The 18,415-nt window shown below is 45.1% G+C and overlaps 1 protein-coding gene across 2 annotated transcripts in view; it reads right to left on the bottom strand.

The window, feature by feature from the left end:
- The window catches only part of MGAT5 (alpha-1,6-mannosylglycoprotein 6-beta-N-acetylglucosaminyltransferase), a 367,372-nt gene that overhangs the window by 340,829 nt on the left and 8,128 nt on the right, over positions 1–18,415 (bottom strand). The gene's annotated exons all lie outside the window — the stretch shown is intronic.

The raw sequence follows: 18,415 nt of genomic DNA on the forward strand, positions 1-18,415 counted from the left end.
TGATCCACAGTGCATAATGGGTTTGCACAGAGCCAGTGACTCCAGGGAAAACTCATGCCTTTTCTGGAAGATACCCTTATTTGGTCAACCAGGCGATGGTGACAGACACAGGAGACACGGGGCTTCTGTTTCAGCAAGCCATGTGGCCTGGTCTCCCATGTGACATCACTCCCAAAGATGTCATCCCAGGCCTGCCAACTTCCCAAACCAGTCGCCTTCACAACTATTGGTTTTTTGTTGTTTGGGTTTTTTAACTTAATTTTAATTTTATATTAGAGTGTAGTTGATTTATCAATACACTGTTGTGTTGGTTTCAGGTGTAGAGCAAAGTGATTAAGTTATACATATACATACATATACTTATTCTTTTTCAGATTCTTTTCCCATATAGGTTATTACAGAATACTGAGTAGAGCTCCCTGTGCTATACAGTAGGACCTTGTTGATTATTTTATATATAGTAGTGCGTATATGTTAATCTCAAACTCCTAATTTATCCCTCCTCACCTCCCCCCTCTTTCCCCTTTGGTAACCATAAGTTTGTTTTCGAAGTCTGTGAGTCTGTTCCTGTTTTGTAAATAAGTTCTTCACAACTATTTTGGCCACACATCCCATTAGTAAAAAGCGAGCATGCACCCCTAATATATGTTCATTTATTTAAAAATAATAAACGTGTAAATATTACTAAAACATAAGTGCTTAACTTTTAAGGGAAAAAAACAAAGTTAAAGTTTTCATATTTTCTTCCCATATCCCAAAAGGTTATCCTGAGTACCAAATCTTGGAAATCACTGCCCTGGGCCTGCAACACTGTGACCCCCTTGGAGCCCAGCAACCATCACCTTCACTCCACGTGACCCACACCCCTGACCTCTTCTTGTTCGGGTCAGCTGTCCCAGTCTCCACTCCCAACAATGACGACCTGCTCTTTACGTCTTAGAGTCCTGGGATCACTTCTTTCCATTTTGTCCAGGTCCAGAGCCGACCCCTCCCAGATTCCCTCACCTCCCTGAACTATTTATCACCAATGCCCTCTTCTCCCCTAAATCCTTGTCTTTCCACTGCAATCACCCAGCAAAATCCCCAACTTGTGGCAACAAACTCAACCTCACAGCCTACCTCTTCTTCTGCACTCAGCAGAACCAGGGAAAGCAGTTGTTCCCAGGTGCCTTCATGTCCTCATCTCCTGCAGGCCTTTGACCATCAGGAACCCAGGCTTTTCCTGATCCTCAGATCCATTTCCCTGTATCCTCAGCCAACGATTCCAAACCGGCAGCCCCTTCCACCCCCAATATCCAAAAGCCCACCTGACCTTCCATCCCATCCACCCCCGCCACCATTCTTTCGTTCATTCCAGCATCTACTGAGCACCAGTACTAGAGACAGGATGGAATCTCACCGCCCTCTTTTACGTTCTAGTAAACAAATCGACATCAGGTGTTGGGAGATGATGACAATAAAGCTGTTATATAACAGGGGGCAAGCAGGGGCCAGAGAATCATGGTCGTTGGATGTGACCCACTTTCTCCCCTCCCACTTCTCCCTCTTCCAATTTTTTTTTTTATTATTGAGGTAAGACTCATGTAACTTTGAATTAACCATTAAAAATGTCCAATTCAGTGACATTCGGTACATTCACAATATTGTGCAACCAGCACCTCTGTCCAGTTCCAAAACGTTTTTATCACCCCTGGGAAGAAACCCCGAACCCGTTCAGCAGCCCTCCCCATTCTGCCCATCCCCCCAGCCCCTGGCAACCACTAACCTTCTTTCTGTCTCTGTGGATTTACTTATTCTGCATATTTCCTACCCATGGAACCCTACGACTCCCCTCCAATTCTGACAACAGCTCTGACCTTCCTGCTTTCTTCCCTCCAGCCACCTCCTCCTCCTTTTCCTCCTCCAAGGCCTCCTCTCTTCTCTGTGCTTGTCATCCATCACCTTACACAGCGGTCCTCAGACCCCAGGCCCTCTCCTGCCTCTATCTTCAAAATCTCCTCCTGAGCCGGCTCTTTCTCTCATCCTTTCAAAAAAAAACAAACACCCACCTTAACCCGACCTCCTCTATGCCCTCAAGATAGCTCCAACACCCTCCTTCTTTTCTCAGGCTCTGATTCAGGATTTGCAGAAGTCTTCACAGATTATCATATTGACAAAACGTGCGCGCGCGCACACACACACACGCACACACACACACACACACACACACACACACACACACCCCTAGGGGGCTTCATCTCGCCAGGACATTCTGGTCCTGCGATGCACGTGACCTTGCGTTGACTGTGATTAACACTCTGTGCCTCGCTTTCCTCCTCTGTAAAATGGGGACCAGAATAACACTTACCTCATAGGGGTTTTATAAAGAACAACTGAGTGAAAGCACCCCCAATGCTTGTCCAAGTGCCAGGCACACTGTAATGGCTCAAAGAATGTTATCACTCCGGTGAGGATGACCAGTTCCATAAAACCCACGCCCTGCTCTACTCCGGCAGGACCCAGGCCTATCTGGCTGTTCTTCCGGGGCTTCTTTTGGGCTTAGCTTCCAGAGATTGGCTCTCTCAGGGTAACACTGTTTGGGGGATGCTATCATCCAATCTCCTGTCTTTATCCACCACCTGATGCAGGCGCCGCCCAAACTCCCATCTACCCCATCCTTCCCCTCCAGTTCAAGCTACCTTTGCATTCACGGGGGAGCATCTGTGTTGCACATCAGCAGCCCTAGGACCCTTGAGCTCAACATGCCCAAAGTTAAGGGTCACCCTCTTCTCCTACCCCTCTAGCCACCTCTACCCCCTCCCCCACTCCAGCGTCCCAAGATCTCTTGCTGGGACCCCTGCAGTAGCCTCTCCCTTGCCCAATCTCATTCGTGTTCCTTCCACCCTTTACACTATAGCCAGAACACCCCATCAAAAATCCAAAGCTGCCCGTTCCACTCCCCTGCTTAAACACTTTCAAGAGCTCTCTCTCCACTGTCCTCAGGAGTGAGCACAAATGCCTTTCCCAGGAGGGCTTCTCCTGACCTCGCCCCATCTCTATCAGCCCCTGCCTCACCCTCTATGCTCTAGGAATAGCTGACTGCTGTGGCAATGCTACAGTTAGTTCACACGGCTCCCCTGCTTGGCATGCCTTTCCCACCAGATTCTCCCAAATTCTGCACATCTTTCAAGGCTCAGTTCAGGCATCACCCCCTCAAGGAAGGCTCCGCTGATGCCTCAGATTGGACTAAGTACCCCTCCTGACAGCGACTGACATTAGGTGTTTATGGGTCTGTTTTCCTCCTTAAGCTCCCCAAAGACCTTGTTTATCTCATCCATCCATCCATCCATTCATCCATCCAACCAACCACCCATCCATCTATCCATTCATCCATCTATCCAGCCATCCAATCATACGTCCATCCATCCAGCCATCATCCATCCATCCATCCATCCATTCATCCATCCAACCAACCATCCATCCATCTATGCATTCATCCATCTATCCAGCCATCCAATCATACGTCCGTCCATCCAGCCATCATCCATTCATCCATCCATCCATCTGACAAAAATGCCTCCAGAGCCTGTGTTGGGCCAGGCACTAGGGATACAACAGCTAACAAGACAGACAAGGTTGCTGCCCTTGGGCAATGGAAACAACAAGAACATGTGACAGCTACTCCCCCTGCCCCCCCTCCACACACACACACACAGCAGCCGCACCGTGTAAGATCTAGAGCCAGGCTCCCTGGGTTCAAATCCTGATTCCACCACTTGTTAGCTGTGAAACCTGGGACAAATTACTTCATTTCTTGGTGCCTCGAAAATTAGAACACTCATAGCTACCTCATAGGGTTGTTGGGAGGCTTAAAAGAGCTAACAGATGTAAATCAATGGGAAGTAACCATAACCCTGCCCGGCACATAACAAACGCTTTCTAAGGGTTAGCTGTTCTCCTTGTTGATGGGCAACAGGGGCACTTAGGACAGGGCCCCGCCCTAGATGGAGGGCCACGGGATGCATTCGCTTTTTGTGCCCCTATGCCTGACATACAGGCGCTCAGGAAGTATTCACTGGGCCACGCTGGTGAGCCCTGCAAAGATGGTTCAGCATCCAAGGCTCACAGAGCTGGAAGTCACGTGCGTAACATTTGACCCGACTCGCCCAATTTTGCGGAAGAGATGGAGGCTCACCAAGTGAGTTAGCAGGAGGAGAGCGCCAGCCCCCAGATCTCCTGACTTCCCAGCTGATGTCTCCTGCCCTATTCCAAGAAGGCTCTTGTCCCCAGAGACGGCACAGCTGCTCTGCATCTTCCACAGGCTCTCATTATCCACAGCAGAAAGGCTGCTCACCACCTAGGTCACCTCTTTTATCTCCCTGCTTCCCCTTCTCACACCTCTCCTCCAAGCCCGTTTTCTTTTTCTCTCTGTCTCGTGCCCTGTGGTTCTCTTATTTCCAATGGGAAATCTGGCCTTTCAAAAAGGCCACCAGGGCTTCCCTGGTGGCGCAGTGGTTGAGAGTCCGCCTGCCGATGCAGGGGGCAGGGGACACGGGTTTGTGCCCCGGTCCGGGAAGATCCCACATGCCGCGGAGCGGCTAGGCCCGTGAGCCATGGCCGCTGAGCCTGCGCGTCCGGAGCCTGTGCTCCACAATGGGAGAGGCCACAACAGTAAGAGGCCCGAGTACCGCAAAAAACAAAACAAAACAAAAAAAGACCACCAGAGATCGTGGTCTTCCTCAGGGAGCAGCTCAAACAAATCACAGGAGCAGGTGCAATCCCTGGGCCCCCCAGTCCCTCTCCCGCTCCCACTGGATGGGGGAAGGCTTCTTTCTCCTCCATCTCCAGACAGTTTCATTTTGCCTTCTCTGGGAATCAGTCATTTTTGGATGCTCCAAGTTTCAGAAGGCAGATCCCCCAGGGACCTGGGTGCAGCCTGAAGGCCCAGTAACAGCTCTCATCTGAAAGCCAGATCCCGTATTTCCAGCCAAACACATAACTCTCATCCGCCAGCTTGCTCTGGTTCCCAGCAGTGGCCTTTGAATGGCACGCCATTCTCTGGCACTGCTGACTTGATGACAAGTGGCAATCCAGCAGGACGTTTTTAGAGGCTGTGGGATTTACAGAACCTGCTCTGCTAGGAAACTCTTCCTTTCACACCTCAACTGGCCTGGAAGGTGGCAAGAGAACGTGACACAGAAGAAATAAATCCTAGAGTGCTGTGTGATGTTCTTTATTACTTTCCGCGGTTGGGCTATAGTATCAGTTATAAGTACCCTGAGCTTCACCTACCCTTGTGTCTGCACCTCTGCTGGGTGTGTTCACACACGCGTGTCTGAGGCTCACAGCGGCACAGAGGCTGGTCACTAGCCAGGGCATCCAATCCTGAGAGAGCAAATATATTCAAGTTCTGGGAATTTATCTTCACATCTCATGGTAATGAGTACACCACACAGATCTGCCTTGATAATAAGAGTCATGGACAGAGTTCTAAAAACAGGGGTAGTAAATTTCATCTCCACACCTCACTATTGAAGAATGCATTATATGACCCTGTATGGCAACAGCCACTGGCCATGAAGATGTTTGCCCTGCATATGAGATGTTAGGAGTCTTCCTTTATCTTTCTGGGAATGGCTACAGCAGACCCATTCTTTTGAACAACAAAAAGATGGACAACCATTTTTTTTCAGAAGAGAAAAACCACCTGCCTTCCCAACAAAACCCTTTCTACATTTTTATATGAAAGACAATCTCTAGTAGACCTTTTTCCTGCCAAAGGGAACTTTTACCTAGCCTAAGGGGAATTCCTCTCTGGCTCTCTACCTAACGCAGAACTCACCTTCAGAAGTTCATTCAATGTGTGCCTTAACAATTCATCTGTAGATGAGGCAGCCCAATTTAATGCATCTGAAGGAGAGCAGGCAGCCTGGGGAATCAGACCTGAATTAAACCCCCAATCTGCACCTCATTAGTAGGGGGACCATACGTCCCTGTTTATGGCTGTTATCCCAGCTTATTCATTAATTTAATAGCACCCCTTTCGATCACAAAAGTGTTCAGGTTTAGATGATAAATTACATGATCACCTTATATTTATGTGAGTCACTGCAGGCAGGACACTTAACTTTCCCATACTGTGGTTTTACATGTGTTTAACGAAAACAAGGGATTCTAATGTACAGGGCTGTCATAAGCATGAAATTAGACAGTGTGCTCAAGGCTCGGTTCCCAGGAGTACCCAGCACTCCCACGAACACCAGCTACGTGCTCAAGAGGTCCACTTTCCAGAAAAAGCATTACTCTGTATGTGGGGTCTTTAGATTGTCAGTTTCAAGGCGGGACCTGTATTTTCCATTTTTCATTGTGATAAGATCTATAAAACAGTAACGGCATCTGCGTCCAGCAGCTGCACAATTAATTCCACCAACTCTGACCAGGAAGTGAATTGCTTATGGATATTTTAACTCTTATATTCTAGATCTTCTGAACTTCATTTACTCTCTCCACAAAGGTAGGGTTAAGATTAAAATTCACCCCAAACCAGACCTGTATGAAAAGGAGACCAAGTGCACGTGGCTCACAACCAGAAGTGGGTGAGGGATAAGAGATCCTTCAAACTGAGTGAAAGCCCTACCCCTCAGCCAATGAGTCTGGTGAATTTCTTGCTTTCTCTAGCCAAAAAAACAAACAAAAAAAAAAGCGGCCTTACCAATCCAATGATAGGATAGTTCCTCGATAAAAGGATCTGAGGTATCTCATTTTAAAAATTAGGCCAGGGACTTCCCTGGTGGTTTAGTGGTTAAGACTCTGTACTTCCAATGCAGGGGGCACGGGTTCCATCCCTAGTCGAGGAACTAAGATTCCACACGCCCCATGGCGCGGCCGAAACATAAATAAATAAGAATTAGGCCAAATAGTACCCACAGTCTTGTACATGAATCTGTGATAGCATCATCATCTCAGGAAGCAACGGAATTTGCTGTTCTCTTTTACAAAAAGAGAGAGAAATGCTATCACTTCATTGACAAGATTGTTAAAGACACCTATGCTCTCTTTAGTCTGACATGAGCCGTAACAATATCTTGCAAGGGGGCTGCTCCTATTTCTTGAAGGGAGTGGCTTCGACTCAATGAGAAATTTGATCAATAACTAAACCCACAACAACCTGCCAAGACTGAACCAGGAAGAAATAGAAAATATGAACAGACCAATCACAAGCACTGAAATTGAGACTGTGATTAAAAGTCTTCCAACAAACAAAAGCCCAGGACCAGGTGGCTTCACAGGCGAATTCTATCAAACATTTAGAGAAGAGCTAACACCTATCCTTCTCAAACTCTTCCAAAATATAGCAGAGGGAGGAACACTCCCCAACTCATTCTACAAGGCCACCATCACCCTGATACCAAAACCAGACAAGGATGTCACAAAGAAAGAAAACTACAGGCCAATATCACTGATGAACATAGATGCAAAAATCCTCAACAAAATACTACCAAACAGAATCCAACAGCACATTAAAAGGATCATACACCATGATCAAGTGGGGTTTATTCCAGGAATGCAAAGATTCTTCAATATATGCAAATCAATCAACGTGATACACCATATTACCAAATTGAAGGAGAAAAACCATATGATCATCTCAATAGATGCAGAGAAAGCTTTCAACAAAATTCAGCACCCATTTATGATAAAAACCCTGCAGAAAGCAGGCAAGAGGGAACTTTCCTCAACATAATAAAGGCCATATATGACAAACCCACAGCCAACATCGTCCTCAATGGTGAAAAACTGAAACCATTTCCACTAAAATCAGGAACAAGACAAGGTTGCCCACTCTCACCACTCTTATTCAACATAGTTTTGAAAGTTTTAGCCACAGCAATCAGAGAATAAAAAGAAATAAAAGGAATCCAAATCGGAAAAGAAGAAGTAAAGCTGTCACTGTTTGCAGATGACATGATACTATACATAGAGAATCCCAAAGATGGCTACCAGAAAATTACTAGAGCTAATCAATGAATTTGGTAAAGTAGCAGGATACAAAATTAATGCACAGAAATCTCTGGCATTCCTATATACTAATGATGAAAAATCTGAAAGTGAAATCAAGAAAACACTCCCATTTACCACTGCAACAAAAAGAATAAAATATCTAGGAATAAACCTACCTAAGGAGACAAAAGACCTGTCTGCAGAAAATTATAAGACACTGATGAAAGAAATTAAAGATGATACAAATAGATGGAGAGATATACCATGTTCTTGGATTGGAAGAATCAACATTGTGAAAATGACTCTACTACCCAAAGCAATCTACAGATTCAATGCAATCCCTATCAAACTACCACTGGCATTTTTCACAGAACTAGAACAAAAAATTTCACAATTTGTATGGAAACACAAAAGACCCCGAATAGCCAAAGCAATCTTGAGAACGAAAAATGGAGCTGGAGGAATCAGGCTCCCTGACTTCAGACTATACTACAAAGCTACAGTAATCAAGACAGTATGGTACTGGCACAAAAACATAAATACAGATCAATGGAACAGGATAGAAAGCCCAGAGATAAACCCATGCACATATGGTCACCTTATCTTTGATAAAGGAGGCAAGAATATACAGTGGAGAAAAGACAGCCTCTTCAATAAGTGGTGTTGGGAAAACTGGACAGGTACATGTAAAAGTATGAGATTAGAACACTTCCTAACACCATACATAAAAATAAGTTCAAAATGGATTAAAGACCTAAATGTAAGGCCAGAAACTATTAAACTCTTAGAGGAAAACACAGGCAGAACACTCTATGACATAAATCACAGCAAGATCCTTTTTGACCCACCTCCTAGAGAAATGGAAATAAAAACAAAAATAAACAAATGGGACCTAAATGAAACTTCAAAGCTTTTGCACAGCAAAGGAAACCATAAACAAGACCAAAAGACAATCCTCAGAATGGGAGAAAACATTTGCAAATAAAGCAACTGACAAAGGATTAATCTCCAAAATTTACAAGCAGCTCATGCAGCTCAATAACAAAAAAACAAACAACCCAATCCAAAAATGGGCAGAAGACCTAAATAGACATTTCTCCAAAGAAGATATACAGATTGCCAACAAACACATGAAACAATGCTCAACATCACTAATCATTAGAGAAATGCAAATCAAAACTACAATGAGATATCACCTCACACCGGTCAGAATGGCCATCATCAAAAAATCTACAAACAATAAATGCTGGAGAGGGTGTGGAGAAAAGGGAACACTCTTGCACTGCTGGTGGGAATGTAAATTGATACAGCCACTATAGAGAACAGTATGGAGGTTCCTTAAGAAACTACAAATAGAACTACCATACGACCCAGCAATCCCACTACTGGGCATATACCCTGAGAAAACCATAATTCAAAGAGTCATGTACCAAAATGTTCACTGCAGCTCTATTTACAATAGCCCGGAGATGGAAGCAACCTAAGTGTCCATCATCGGATGAATGGATAAAGAAGATCTGGCACATATATACAATGGAATATTACTCAGCCATAAAAAGAAACGAAATTGAGTTATTTGTAGTGAGGTGGATGGACCTAGAGTCTGTCATACAGAGTGAAGTAAGTCAGAAAGAGAAAAACAAATACTGTATGCTAACACATATATATGGAATCTAAGAAAAAAAAAAAAGGGTCATGAAGAACCTAGGTGTAAGACGGGAATAAAGACACAGACTTACTAGAGAACGGACTTGAGGACATGGGGAGGGGGAAGGGTAAGCTGTGACAAAGTGAGAGACTGGCATGGACATACATACACTACCAAACGTAAATTAGATAGCTAGTGGGAAGCAGCCGCATGGCACAGGGAGATCAGCTGGGTGCTTTGTGACCACCTAGAGGGGTGGGATAGGGAGGGTGGGAGGGAGGGAGACGCAAGAGGGAAGAGATATGGGAACATATGAATATGTATAACTGATTCACTTTGTTATAAAGCAGAAACTAACACACCAGTGTAAAGCAAGTATACTCTAATAAAGATGTTAAAAAAATTTTTTTTAAATAAAAACAAGAAAATAACTAAACCCACAGAAAAATGAAGGCACAACATTTGAAACTATTCGATTCCAATCTTATAATATTTTCTGAAACAAAGAATCAAACAATATGATTCCCATTATTATTTTATATGATTGCCCAAGGTATTAGTAGTATTGGATGTGTGAAGATCCCTCCCATGATCAACTTCTAAAGAATTAGAAAGGAAATGTTCAGCATTTTCATGCTGTAAATATAGATTTAGAAGCTGTGAGAGGAAAAAGATGCACATGGCAGCACAGCAATGACTCGAAGAACGGTGCAGTAAGCTACTCTGTGGCAAAGTCATTTCCTCTCAGCAGAAGTTTCCAGAAACAGAAAAAGGCTGACGCCACTCCCAGAAATCCAGTTACAGCTGGGGCACAGCCTCTAAGGTGGACTCACTGGGCAGCAAGGTAGCAACCAGGACAAAGGGCACCCCTTAGGAAGCTGTCTACCTCCACCCCAAACCCTGATTTCTGAGAAATGCCCCTTCCCCCGCAAATCAGGAAAACACCCAGGCAGCCGTTTACGCAACATATTTCTTGGGCAATGGGGTACTTCATAGGGCCGTGCTGTGGTTCTATCACTTTGAAGTGCACAAAGAGGAAAACAGAAGTTGGGCTGTATACAGGGACTCCTCCTGCAGAATGTCTGTGGGTTTTCTCCACTTGAAAAGCAGAACCAGAAACCACACTTCTGTTAAGGATTCAGATAATCAGTCCGTTAGGCTTTAAATGCATCTTGTACCGCGTAGTGATCAACACAAGCCTTGCCAGAGGACTGTTCTGACAAACTTGCCTCCTTGTGTATGATAAAAGAATGACCCAAGGGCAGATCAAGCACAATTCTTTGACCAGGTCTAAGAAGAAAATGAGCCAACTGGAGATAAGCCCACACCCCCTCTAACCCATACCTGGCAGTCTTGGGGAAAGGCTGAGTCACGAGGTGGTCAACTCCCCAATGAATGGAAGAGACAGCGCAGCGGTGGGGTGTGTAGTATCCAGACCGCTCCCCAATTCTACTCCACGATTTCTGTACTACCCACCCCTTGGCGGATAGGTGAGATGGTACCCCTTCTCCAAATGTTTGAAATGTATAAAATAAAATACATAGGATTACAGAGGAAGTCAATTATATTTAAATATGGTTACCAAAAACTTTTAAAATTGTGACATAATAACACATATGCTTGGGACTTCCCTGGTGGCACAGTGGTTAAGAACCCACCTGCCAATGCAGGGGACACGGGTTTGAGCCCTGGTCCGGGAAGATCCCACATGCCGCGGAGCAACTAAGCCCGTGCGCCACAACTACTGAGCCCGGGTACCTAGAGCCCGTGCTCTGCAACAAGAGGGCCCACCGCAATGGAAGGCCTGCGCACTGCAATGAAGAGTAGCCCCCGCTCGCCGCAACTAGAGAGAAAGCCCGCGCGCAGCAATGAAGACCCAACGCAGCCAATAAATAAACAAATAAACAAAATTGCTAAAAAAAAACCCCACACATATGCTCGTTTATTAATACATTAAATAACACTATCTAGCAGCATGTAATAACCACCATAATTTCTAAGTCATAATGAACATGACGTTTCAAGATTATCTGTTAGCCATCTAAAATCTGATATGAAAATATGGGCTTCCTATTGGTGACAAAGTTGCAGACAATGCTAATATTACTGTGGTTTGTGGCCAACATCCAAAAGTTAAGGAATTGCTCAATTTTGGTTAGCGGTGAGTGAAAATCAAGGTGTAATACTTTCCCATGCAAGCTCACAGATCCCCTTGAATCTCTGCAAAGAGGGCTGCAGTAGCTCACATGAAACTCATGCGATAATCTGATTTCATCGCCTACTCTTACGGCTCTTCTAGAATCATGAGACCCACAACAGAGCCAGAACCCAGCAGTAGAATCAACCACTTATAAGGGAGCAGGGAGGATCTACCACAAGGAGAGTCAGCCACCCATGGAAGAAGCAGAATGGGCCAACAACTCTACTCCCTTTTTCTCCATCAGTTGTACCCAATGTGTGGGCCACAGTTTTTTATTTTTTAAACGGTTAGTGTTAAGAGATATTTAATTCAGTTGACTCACGGGTGGGGGGATTACTTTGCAAATCATTTCCCCTAGCGCTGTGTTCTAAACGTTATTAGCCCCCGAGTTCAAGGCTTATAGCAAACTTCTAACACCCCTTTACTCCCTGAAATCAAATTCTTAGATAACCTTCCTAAACACATTTTCAAACATATGTATTTATTGCTTTAATAGTAATATAAATGAGAATAAAAGGAAAATAATTTATAACAAACTGAACATGTATTTCAATATGCAATCAGTTGGACAAGACCAATCTAGAAGGCTTAAGAAGTTGTTAGATGCTTGTACTTCACATAAAATAAAAAAACAGGTGAGCTACAAGTGTGGACTGCCACAGGCGATATGGTGATGTCATGGGCGGGTGGTTTCCAAAATGGCAAACACCTCTTGGTAAATTTCCCAATAAAACAAAGCACAATCTTTCTTCATTGACTGGAAAAGTCAACGTTTATTTGCAACATGCAAAATACTCTTCATGTATAAGTTAGGTCTCTAGGTTCAGGTAATAAATGGGTTTTGTCATCCACAATCATCTTGTTACCAAATTGGCCCACCAGACCTGCGCCAGGCAAAGCCCCCCTAGTCTTCACCGAGGATGCTCTTTTTCAGATTGGATTCGAGTAGCCAATAACTAAACCAATGCTGAGACTGGAACAGCACAAGCTGTATTCAGTAGCCAAAGACTGGAGAAGAGGGAACCTAGTCTGCAAATCAAATTAATCCAATTCCGACAGAGACACCAAATATATAGGAGGGTGGAGATTAAAGATTGGGATTTGGAAACAGTGGGAGAAATACTGATGAGTTATCTGAGAGGAGGGGTGTGGTTTGGACCTGGAACTGTACCAACTCTCCTTTTCAGTCATTGCCTGGGCTTTTCCAGTGGCTGTCATGGCAATCGTCAAGTGTCATGGCGCCTGTGGGTGTGTCATTTAGCATGTTAATATATTATAATGAGCGTATAATGAGGCTCAAGGTCTACAGGAAGGTAAATCTTCTGTCATCTTGGGCCTAGTTGATTCTAACCAACCCTTTTTTTTTTTTTCCCTCTTTGCAGCTTCCACCTGAAACTTAGATCAGATTTGGTTTCTATTCAAGGGAGGGGCAGGGGTATGATTCTGGGGCAACAGCCATGGTAATAGTCTCATAGTGAGACACAGGATACACGTAGGGGTGTAAGACTATTCTACCCATCACAGATGTTGGCATCCCTGGTCCCCATCCAGTAAATGGTAGTAGCACACCTAACTCACTGACAACCAAAACTGTTCCCTAAATTTCTAAAATGCCCCCAATAAACTCCCTAGAGCTAGCCAAAATCCACATTGCAGTACCCACGCTCTGCCCACCTCTGGGTGACGTCAAGCTGGACCGCTCAGGGGACACTGCCCAGGAAACTTGCATTTGCATAATAAGAGAAAGATCAGTCTTGCTGAGTGGCTTACCCAGCAACAAGCGCCCTTACCCAGAGTTCTGCCCTTGGGACACAAAAAGCAGAACAAGGCAGGGAAGAGAAATAAGCAGTGAGGCCGATGGAGGCAGCAAGGAAGCAACGGGGTTCCTGGGGTCCCTGGGGTCCCCAGAGCTTTGATCCCAGGCTGCTGGCAGCTCACAGCTCCGTTCCTGTGGCCCTGAGGTGAACTCTCCACTCGTGCTGAAGCAAGCTCCAGCGGGTGTGTGTCGCCAGCACCCAAGACTCCTTATTCATTACACACGTCCAATCCCCTGCTGGGAGGGCCACCCACCTGAACTAAGGAGGGCAGCTCACATCAAAAATGTTTAGACAGGGCTTCCCTGGTGGCGCAGTGGTTGAGAGTCCGCCTGCTGATGCAGGGGAACACGGGTTCGTGCCCCGGTCTGGGAAGATCCCACATGCCGCGGAGCGGCTGGGCCCGTGCGCCATGGCCACTGGGCCTGCGCGTCCGGAGGCTGTGCTCCGCTGTGGGAGGGGCCACAACTGTGAGAGACCCGCGTACCGCAAAAAAAAAAAAAAAAAACAAGTTTAGAAGAACCTACTCTTTTGTTTGTTTGTTTTGGCGGTACGCGGGCCTCTCGCTGTTGTGGCCTCTCCCGTTGTGGAGCACAGGCTCCGGACGCGCAGGCTCAGCGGCCGTGGCTCACGGGCCCAGCTGCTCCACGGCATGTGGGATCTTCCCGGACCGGGGCACGAACCCGTGTCCCCTGCATCGACAGGCAGACTCTCAACCACTGCGCCACCAGGGAAGCCCAGAAGAACCTATTCTTTTTCGAAGAACCTACTTTATTTGGGGGACGCTGCTCAGACTTTTACCAAAGCTCCCCATGCTGTACTTGAAGCTCATTTGGTTTTGACTCTGTTCTCACTGCCAGTAAATAAATGGGCCAGTGCCCATTCTTCATCTGGCATTTCAGAGTCTAGACAGATCCAGATCCTTCTGAAGCCTCTTCTGCCTCAGCTCCTTCTCATCAGTCTCATTAGCCACACAACATAAACAATGTTGTCCTCCCCCGGCAGGCTTGGGAAATTTAGATATCGGAGAAATTTAGCCTTTAAGGGCCCAATTAGATATCTGAGTAAAAAGGGAAAAAAAAATTTTCCAGAGACTTTCCAACTCCATAAGCCCATGACTTAATGTCTCTAAATTTTATTATGCTCAGAATTAATATCACCCTAATTCAGAAAGGTGTTCTAAAAGAACCCAAGATGACTGTTGTTCAACCTCTTCCACTAATGGACTCCATTATATCACAAAAAAAGGCACTGCTGGAATCTAATGAATAAATAACTAGCACTTGAATAGAATTTGTGTCCATTTTAATGCCAGCTACTTTCCACAAGAAAGCCTCATTTAAATTAGAAAGCGGGGAGAGGGGGGAGCCTGCTTACAATGAAACACTTCTGAAATGCTTGAAAAGTTTCCTGTATAAGCCAATCAGGTATAACGTTAAATAGCAAAAACTTAATTGTTGAATCTAAGTGAATAAACCAGAGAATTTGAGTGGAACACAGGAAAAGGGTTAGTTTTCACATCTTCCGGATTTGTTTAGTGTCATTTCCAGAAGAGTTATCAGGAGAGCTAATAGTCCCTTGAACGGTGTGTCTTCCAAATGGAGGCTCACAAGTCACCAATGGGTTATGAAACCAATTCAGGACAAGGGTCAGAAAACTTTGTCTTCAAGAGCAGGAGAGTAAATACCTTAGGCTTTGCGCAGGCCAGAGATCTCTGTCACAACTGCTTGGCTCTACCATTGTGACTTGAAAGCAGCCATAAACAATCTTTGCGTTCCAACCAAACCTTATTTACAAAATGGGCTGCAGGCCACAGCGCTGACTCCAGACCAGAATTTTTTCAGCAAATGGAAGGGTAGAAAACATCAGAGGCCATGAGAGGTAGAAGGGTAGGTAGTATCTCATGAAAGTTTTCTTGCTGCTATACACACGTGTATATGTGAGTTCTGGTCAATATGTATTTCTTACTGTAGGTTGAGAGTCAAAAGCCACCGTGTTAGAAATGATAAATAGTTTGAGAAGAAAAAAACAAGTTTTCTTCTGACTGAAACTGATAAGAGTTTACAGGACTTTCATGTTTAAAAAACAAGAAAGAAAAAAGGGTAGATATAATGGGCAAGTTCTTAAGCCTAACGTATAATCTTAAAAGAATATTTTAAAATATATTAAAATTTGTAAAAAGAATATGAATTAGTTACAAGTAGTCCAAAATGATCTTCAAAAGGACACTAAAACTGCTTCTTATGCTATGCAAACATCTGATCTGAGCTGTGCATCAGTTAGCAATGGCTGCATAACAAAGTTCCCCCAGAACTCTGTGGCTTAAAATAATCATCAATGCTTTCCACAACTCTACAGGTCAGCTGGCTGGTTGGTTCCGTCCAACCTAGTTAAGCCTAGGACAGGCTTAACTAATCTTGGCAAGATAAGCTCAGGAGACTTCGACCAGCATGAAGTTTAGCTGGGGGCTGGCTAGTCCAGGAGAGCCTCAGCTGACACAACTTGGCTCATTCCCCTGCATCTCTCAGTCCCTCCCTTAGACTAGCCCAGGCACGCTTTCATGGGGCTGGCAGGGATCTGAGCAAGCACGCCTAGCTGTGTAAAAGGTCAATCAGAAACTCGTAGGCTCTTAAACGGTTTATATGGCATCTGCTAACATCCCAGGAGCCAAAGCAGTCACGTGGCCAGGAATGGGGAAGGGGAAGGATGGGGACTAGTAAGTTACAAGGCAAAGAGTGTGGATACACGGAGGCCATTAGTGCAATCAATCTGCCACAGACGTTATTTACTATTCGTCATCATCACCTTGGCAGAAGCAGAGAGATTTTACATTGTTTTAAGCTTTCCCATTACCATTTCTCACTTTGGTTTTCCATTATCACTTCTAAGGCAGGAAGGCAGAGTGAAAAGAACATAGGCTTTGGAATCAATGAGATCCAGTTCTGCAGCCTGGCTCCGCCACTTCTGGCTACATGACCCTGTGCAGGTCTCCTTTGCACCTCAATTTCCTCATCATAAAAATAGGACTACTGGACTTCCCTGGTGGCGCAGTGGTTGAGAGTCCGCCTGCCGATGCCGGGGATGCGGGTTCATGCCCCGGTCCGGGAGGATCCCGCATGCCGCGGAGCCACTGGGCCCGTGAGCCATGGCCAGTGAGCCTGTGCGTCCGGAGCCTGTGCTCCACAACGGCAGAGGCCGTGGCGGTGAGAGGCCCACGTACCGCAAAAAAAAAAAAAAAAAATAGGACCTACTAACATAACATCAGCCGGAACACGAAATGTGTGTAGCTCAACGTCTGGCCACCTCAGACCTCAAATCTTAAGACACTGTTTGCAAACAGTTAACTTAAATATATTCAAAAAGATGAGGAACAAGGCAATAGGAAAATTTCCTGAGAAGTGAAGTTTCTCGACAGAAAAGTACAGTTCCTTTACATAAAAACTAGAAAACCATTTCTTTACAAAGAGTTTTGGGGACTGTGGCAGCAAAAAAATGGCCCCCGAGGATGTCCACATTCTAATCCCTGAAGCCTGTGAATACAGGACAGGTGTGATGAAGCTATGGACCTTGAAATGAGACTATCCTGGATTATCTGGGTGGACCAATCTAATCACATAGATCCTTAAAGTCAGAGAATCTTTCCTAGCTGTGGTCCCAGCCTGATGGCAGAGGGACACGGAGTCAGCCCAACATTGCTGGTTTTGAAGCTGGAGGAATGGGCAGGAGCCTGTGAATGTGTGTAGCCACTGGCAGATAAAGGGGCAAGGCAAAGGATTCTCCCCTAAAGCTTCCAGAAGGAATGGACAACTTGATTTTAGCCAGTAAGACCCGTGTTGGACCTCTGACCTTCAACATAACATAATAAGACAATGAATTTGTGTTGCCTTAAGCCACCCAGTCTGTTGTTATTTGTTAAAGCAGTAACAGAAAGATGATGTAACTTGTCACCTTTACACAAAGGCTGACAACGAGGAAATAGAAAAGTCTCTCTTGAAGCCACTGAACCAGAAGGAAGAAACTGTGGAACGTGGAGAACACTAACCAGGCATGGCATCAGAATTGGAAAGCTGTATCTGATTCTGGTTATAAGGGCAATGAAAGGAAAGGCAGTATGACCGAATAAGCAACTCATTAACCAGGAAAACACTTCATTGCAGGCTACTGGGAAATACAATTAAATCATTATTTATCCATACAATCTCCAAGGATCCCCTGGCTATAGCTGACAAGCACGTGCTAGGGGAAAAGCCATATTTTAAAACTACTTCCACAGAAACTTTCTACAGGTTTCATTTAACTGATGGCTATTCCAGAGATACGCAGCTCCGACTCTGATCACTTCCACTTCTGTTTATAGATAACAGGACAATAAGGTAACAAGCCCTAGTGGTGTGTGGACATGAACACACACACACACAAAGTCTCAATTTGTTGGGCTTCCTGAGCCCACAAATAATGCTCACAGTGAGGGAGAAAAAAGTGTACAAAAAGTCCACTGATTGACTTGAAAAACAGAACTCCAAACCGGCACAAAGAGGACCCCAAAATTAGGAATACATCTAAGAATATTCTTAAGGACAGATTAAAGAAACTACAGTAGATGAGTGTGCTGGGTTCAGCCCGGAAGTCACAGATCCCACAGATGCAGGAGACACTAAGAGATGCCTCATTTGATGGATGAGAAACCAGAACCACCCAGCGCCAAACTGACCTGCCTGAGGACAGCCCTCTAACTGCGGAGAGGCCCCACCTGCCGGAGACGGAGCTAACGCA

This window comes from Pseudorca crassidens, chromosome 6 (genome assembly GCF_039906515.1).
Source record: "Pseudorca crassidens isolate mPseCra1 chromosome 6, mPseCra1.hap1, whole genome shotgun sequence".
Taxonomy (NCBI): domain Eukaryota; kingdom Metazoa; phylum Chordata; class Mammalia; order Artiodactyla; family Delphinidae; genus Pseudorca; species Pseudorca crassidens.